We start from the raw sequence: 7,360 nt of genomic DNA, 5'->3' as shown, positions 1-7,360 counted from the left end.
TGTCTATTCATTTTTTTTGCCCATTTTTTGATTGGATTGTTTACCCTCCTGGTGTTGACTTTTACAAGTTTTTTATAAATTTTGGTTATTAACCCCTTATCAGACGTATTGTCAAATATGTTCTCCCATAATGTGGTTTGTCTTTTTATTTTGTTCATATTGTCTTTAGTTGTGCAAAAGCTTTTTAGTTTCATATAGTCCCATTTGTTTATCCTGTCCTTTATTTCCCTTGCCCGTGGAGATATATCAGCAAATATATACATTGCTGCGAGTGATGTCAGAGAGCTTATTGCCTATGTTTTCTTCTAGGATTCTTATGGTTTCACAACTTACATTTAAGTCTTTTATCCATTTTGAGTTTATTTTTGTGAATGGTGTACATTGGTGGTCTAGTTGTTGTTTTTTTTTCTTTTTGCAGGTAGCTGTCCAATTTTCCCAACACCGTTTGTTAAAGAGACTATCTTTACTCCACTGTATGCTATTACCTCCTTTGTCAATTGTCCATAAAGGTGTGGGTTTATTTCTGGGTTCTCTGTTCTGTTCCATTGATCTATATGCCTGTTCTTATGCCAGTACCAGGCTGTTTTGAGTACAATGGCCTTGTAGTATAACTTGATATCAGGAAGTGTGGTATCATCCACTTTATTCTTCTTTTTCAAGATTGCTGAGGATATTCATGGTTTTTATTTTTTTGGTTCCATATGAATTTTTGGAATATGTGATCTATATCTTTGAAGTATGTCATTGGTATTTTAATAGGCATTGCATTGAATTTATAAATTGCTTTAGGTAATATAGACATTTTAATGATGTTTATTCTTCCTAACCCATGAGCACGGTATATGCTTCCACTTGTTTTTATCTTCATTGATTTCTTTTATCAATGTTTTATAATTTTCTGAGTACAAGTCTTTAACCTCCTTGGTTAAATTTACTCCTAGGTACTTTATTATTTTTTTTTGTTGCAATAGTGAAGGGAATTGTTTTCTTAATTTCTCTTTCAGACAAATCATTGTTGGTGTATAAAAAGGCCTCTGATTTCTGAGTATTAATTTTATATCCTGACACCTTGCTGAATTCATTTATCAGGTCCAGTAGTTTTTTGACTGAGACTTTAGGGTTTTCTATGTACAGTATCATATCATCAGCAAATAATAATAGTTTTACTTCTTCTTTTCCAATTTGGATGCCTTTTATTTCTTCTTCTTGTCTGATTGCTGTGGGTAGAACTTCCAGAACTATGTTGAATAAGAGTGGTGAAAGGGGGCACCCTGCCATGTTCCTGTTCTTAAGGGGATTGCTTTTAACTTTTGTCCATTGATTATAATGTTGGTTGTGGGTCTGCCATAGATGGCCTTTATCATGTTGAGGTATGTTCCCTGTGTTCCCAGTTTGCTGAGAGTTTTGATCATAAATGGGTGCTGGATTTTATCAAATGCTTTTTTTGCATCTATTGATATAATCATGTGGTTTTTCTTCTACCTTTTGTTTATGTGATGAATCACATTGATTGATTTGCGAATATTGTACCAGCCTTGCCTCCCAGAATAAATCCCACTTGATCATGATATATGATTTTTTTCATGTATTGTTGAATCCAGTTTGCTAATATTTTTTGAGAATTTTAGTATCAAAATTTATCAAGAATATTGGCCTATAGTTTTTTTTCTTTGTGTTGTCTTTGCCTGGTTTTGGAATCAGAATATTGCTCACCTCATAAAAGGAGGTTGGAAGTCTTTCCTTCTCTTGAATTTTTTTTTATTCTTTTTTTCTCATATGTGCCTTGACCACAGGCCTTCAGCAGACCAAGTAACCCCTTGCTCAAGCCAGCGACCTTGGGTCCAAGCTGGTGAGCTTTTGCTCAAACCAGATGTGCCTGTGCTCAAGCTGGTGACCTTGGGGTCCCTCCTCCTGAATTTTTTGAAATAGCTTGAGAAGAATTGGATTTAGTTCTTCTTTGAATGTTTGGTAGAATTCACCTGTGAAGCCATCTGGCCTAGGGCTTTTGTTTGTTGGGAGTTTTTTGAAAACTGTTTTGATCTCATTTGTTGTAATTGGTCTATTTAGGTTTTCTGATTCTTCCAGATTGATTTTTGAAAGATTGTATTTTTCAAGGAATTTGTCCATTTCACCTAGGTTGTCTAATTTTTTGGCATACAGTTCTTTATAGTATTTTCTTACAATATTTTGTATTTCTGCTGTGTCAGTTGTTACTTCTCCACTCTCGTTTTTAATTTTATTTATTTGAGTCCTCTCTTTTTCTCTTGGTGAATCTGGTTAAAGGTTCATTGATCTTGTTTACCTTTTCAAAGAACCAGCTCTTGGTTTCATTGATCCTCTGTATTTTTTTTTTAGCCTCTATGTCATTTATTTCCACTCTGATCTTTATTATTTTCTTCCTTCTACTTCCTTTGGGCTTTACTTGCTGTTCTTTTTCTAGTTCTTTTAGATGCAAGGTTAAGTTGTTTATTTGAGCTTTTCCTAGTTTCTTAAGGTATGCCTATAATGATATGAACTTCCCTCTCAGGACTGCTTTTGCTGTGTCCCATAAATTTTGAGTTGTTGTATGCTCATTTTCATTTGTTTCAAGGAAACTTTTTATTTCTTCCTGATCTCATTGTTGACTCATTGATTATTTAATAACATGCTGTTTAGTTTCCAAGTGTTTGAAAGGAAAATTTTGATTTCTTCCTTGATCTCATTGTTGATCCATTCCTTATTTAATAACATGCTGTTTAGTTTCCAAGTTTTTCTATTGTAGTTGATTTCTAGTTTCATACCATTGTGGTCAGAGAAGATGCTTGATATGATTTCAATCTTCTTAAATTGAGAAATTGAGGATCATTTTATGCCCTAACATGTGGTCAATCCTAGAGAATGTACCATGAGCACTTGAAAAGAATGTATATTCTGCTGCTTTAGGGTGAAAGGTTCTGAAGATATTTATTAAATCCAGTTGATCTAGTGTGTCCCTTAATTCTGCTGTTTCTTGTTAATTTTCTTTCTTGAGGATCTATCCAGTGATGTTAGTGGGGTATTGAAATCCCCTACTATTATAGTATTGCTGTTGATCTCACCCTTTATGTCCATCAAAGTCTGCTTTATATATTTAGGTGCTCCTATATTAGGTGCATAGATATTTATAATGGTTATTTCTTCCTGTTGGATTGCTCCCTTTATCATTATGTAATGACCTTCTTTATCCCTTACTATATATAGTCTTTGTTTTAAAGTATATTTTGTCAGATATAAGTATTGCTATCCCAGCTTCTTTTTTCATTTCCATGAAATATTTTTTCCATCCTTTTACTTTCAGTCTATGTGTATCTTTTGTTTTAAGGTGTGTCTCTTGTAGACAGCATATATACAGGTCCTGTATTTTTATCCATTCAGCTACTCTGTGTCTTTTGATTGGAGCTTTTAATCCATTTACATTTAAGGTTATTATTGATATGTAGTTGTTTATTCCCATTTTTTTCTTTAAATCTACATTCCTCTTTTACTAGATTATTTTCCCGCTTTGTTCTGTTTACAGCAGTCCCCTTAACATTTTTTGCAGCATTGGTTTGGTTGTGATGAATTCTTTGAGGGTTTTTTTTGTTGTTTGTTTGTTTTTTGTCTCAGAAGCTTTATATTTTTCCTTCAATTTTAAAGGATAGCCTTGTTGGATAAAGACGTCTTGGTTGTAGGTTCTTGTTCTGCATTACTTTGAATAATTCTTGCCATTCCTTCTGGCCTCAAGTATTTCTGTTAAAAAGTAGGATGTCATCCTTATGGGGACTCCTTTGTAGGTGATTGACTGTTTTTCTCTTGCAGCTTTTAGTGTTTCTTTATCTCTTAGCTTTGGTATTTTGATTATGATGTGTCTTGGTGTAGGTCTCTTTGGGTTCTTTTTAAATGGGGTTCTTTCTGCTTCTTGAACCTGTATGACTCTTTCCTGCATCAATTTAGGGAAATTTTCAGCTATAATTTCTTCAAACACATTTTCTATTCCCTAGTCTTTCTCTTCTCCTTCAGGAACCCCTATTATGTAGATATTGCTTCTCTTTATGTTGTCACAGACTCTCTTAGAGTTTCCTCAGACTTTTTGATCCTCTTTTCTTTTTGCTGCTCTGCTTTCGTGCTTTCACTTATCTTGCTCTCTAAGTCACTGATTTGATCCTCTGCTTCATCTAGCCTGCTTTTAATTCCTTCTAGTGTAGTCTTCATTTCTGATATTGTGTTTATTTCTGTCTGTTTAGTTTTTTATGATTTCAGTGTTCTTTTTGATGCTTACAATTTCTTTATTTAGGTGCTCATTTAGTCCATCCATTGTAGCTTTGAGATCCTTAAGCATCCTAACAATCACTATTTTAAATGCTGTATCCAGTAATTTGACTGCTTCCATTTCATCCAGGTCTTTTTCTGGGGATTTTTCTTGTTGATTCATATAGCTTACATTCCTCTGTCTTCCCATTGTTTCTCTTTGTGGTTTGCAGGCTTGTGGTCTCTAACTAGTAGAACTGCTTTTCCATTTTCTATATCTTAACTGGGTCAGGTGTGAGGAGCCCTTCCTGAGGATGTCACTCTAATAAGGGTTGTTAAGTCTTGAACTGATGCTCTCTGTATCTGGCCTCTGGATGTGCCCTCCCTGGACCTTCTTGGCTGGAGTCTGTCATAGACTAGTGGGGGTTGCTGCCTATGATTGGCCTTTATCTATCTTTTTGGAGCAACAGGCCATTCAGATCCTGTGGCTGCCTCTGCTGAGCCCAGGTGCTATTGTTAGTATCTACTTAGGCGGCCTTTTATCTACTTTTGGCCTGGAGGATGTTCATTTAAATGTTCAGGTTCCCCTGAGATCTGCTTTCTGCTGCCTCTTATTGGTGGCTACTTGTTGGGCTCAGTACTATTAATCAGGGGTTAGGTAAGATATTGGATGTGGCTTGCCCCTTAGCCTCAAGTGTTGTTCTATCCAACCTTCTATTTTATTTTATATATTTTCTTTCTTTTCAGGCGTCAGAAGGGTATAGTCACAGGAGTCCAATGGGTGTGGCTTTTGTTTTCCTGAGGTGCGGTCTGTCTGCAGGCCCATCCCCACTGCTGTTGCAGCTTGGGGTGTTCAGGCACTGGTGTTGCCAGTGCTGGCCCACAGCTGCAGTCGCTGTGGCTTCCGCCTCGCCTCCACAGGTGGGACTGTGCATGCATTCCTGGTCTGCAAGCCTTGGCTGGCCAGGCCTCTGCTCCACCCCCATGGGTGGAACTGCTTTTGTGGCCCCGGCCTCAAGCCTGGGCAGGTTCCTCAGCTTCCACCCTTCCCCCGCAGGTGGGACCACATTCACTCTTTTGGGCCACAGCTGCGGCCAGCTCCCACTTTCCACCCCGGCAGACCTGACCTGACCACACTCCCGCATCCTGCCACTGCTTGCCCTTCAGCGATCATTCAGCAGTGTGGGGGTGGCATTGTAGCTCTGACCTCAGCACCCAATACCGTATCCCTGACGGGCTTTCTGCTTCTAAGTTACTCTGCTCTGAGTGTAGCAAGAGAGCTTCCATTTGGCTGGTGGCCTGCTTCCCTTTGCTGGTATTGCTGGTTCCAGGAATACCAGCCTAGGGGTTAGGGCAGGGGTCCCCAAACTTTTTACACAGGGGGCCAGTTCACTGTCCCTCAGACCGTTGGAGGGCTGGACTATAATAAAAAAAACTATGAACAAATCCCTATTCACACTGCACATATCTTATTTTAAAGTAAAAAAACAAAATGAGAACAAATACAATATTTAAAATAAAGAGCAAGTAAATTTAAATAAACAAACTCACCAGTATTTCAATGGGAACTATGGGCCTGCTTTTGGCTAATGAAATGGTCAATGTCCGGTTCCATATTTGTCACTGCTAGCTGTAACAAGTGATATGATGTGCTTCCAGAGCCGTGATGCATGCATCCCGCATCACCGGAAGTAGTACTGTACGTGAGCAATGCCGCACTTTGTGTCTCTCATTGACCACTAGTGAAAGAGGTGCCCCTTCTGGAAGTGTGGCGAAGGCCGCATAAATGACCTCAGGGGGCTGCATGTGGCCCGCGGGCCATAGTTTGGGGACCCCTGGGTTAGGGTGACTGTCCCTCAAAGTGTTTCTCCCTGTGCCTTTTAGATTACACTCTCTTCCTGCTACTCCGGTCCTCTCACTCTCCCCGTCCCCTGGAGCCCTGGGTGGTGGTTGTGAAAGAGGTTTTCTGGTCCCTTTAAGAAGAATCCTGAGTCTGAGAAAGCTCTTTCTTGCAAACAGTATCCTGACTTGTTTCATAGCTAAATACTGTCTATATGCCTTTTCCAGGCTCCAGGGCTGCAGGCCTCTCCCTTCTCTGGTAAAACCTCACCACCACATGAGTCTCTCCGGGCTGCTTCTTGCTCCCAGGAGCTGGGCAGACCTCTCCATGTTTCTGTTCTTCCTATAAGTCTTAGTGTGGCTTCTTCAGTATTCTTTGGTTATAGATTCCTCTTGGTTTAGCCCAAAGTTGGTTTTTCCAGATGATTGTTCTTAAAATTAAGTTGTAATCCACTTTGGTTCTGGGAGGTGGAAGTTGGAACGTCTGCCTACTCTATTGCCATCTTGCCACCTCCTCCAAGTAATTCTTAAAAAGTATTTAACCTAAAGTAAAAAGCACCAAAGATGACTGTCACAATGCACTTATGGAGCTTTATCATCTATTCATTCTTCTATCAAAAGGCTGGGGGAATATGGCTGGATGCCAGACACTGGGAACTGGGCTATTGATGACGATGATGATGAGGAGGATAATAATATCAATAGAAGCAATGGTGGTCAACTGTGTGCTCACTACTTTCCATGCACTGTCTAAAGTGTGTTGTGTATGCTAGCCCATTCATCCTCACTGCAACCCAATCCTGCACGAGACAGGCCAACATGGCAAATAGTGGGTGAGGTGAGACCTCTGAGAGAGGTCCAGGGGCTGAGGGCATGTGGCCCAGGAGGCTAAGGGGGACTCTAAAAGGAGTGCTAGCTGTGGAGGAGGTGACCTGGAGCCAGAAAGACTGTGCCTTGAGGAGACTACCAGGACAGTAGTTTTGCTGGCTGGAGTATGGGGTCATGGTAAAAGGTGTTGACATAGAGGAGAAGGTAGCAAAAACTTCTTTAAAAAAGGGATGAGAGAGATAGCTGGAAGGTGTGTGGGAGCTGGCCAGACAGGGGTGGGCTTTGCTAAGGTCCCTCAGGGCTTGGGAGAGGCTGGGCCACAGGGTACTCAGGGGTGTTCAGGTGGCCATGCTGTGGTGGGCATGAGAAGAAGCTGAAGGGTGGGCAGAGATGAGGCCATCACAGCTGTATTCAGGAAGTGGAGTATCATTCTGAGGGCACAATCAGA

The sequence above is a fragment of the Saccopteryx bilineata genome, chromosome 4 (assembly GCF_036850765.1).
Source record: "Saccopteryx bilineata isolate mSacBil1 chromosome 4, mSacBil1_pri_phased_curated, whole genome shotgun sequence".
Lineage (NCBI taxonomy): Eukaryota > Metazoa > Chordata > Mammalia > Chiroptera > Emballonuridae > Saccopteryx > Saccopteryx bilineata.
Note: the sequence above shows the minus strand (reverse complement) of the source record.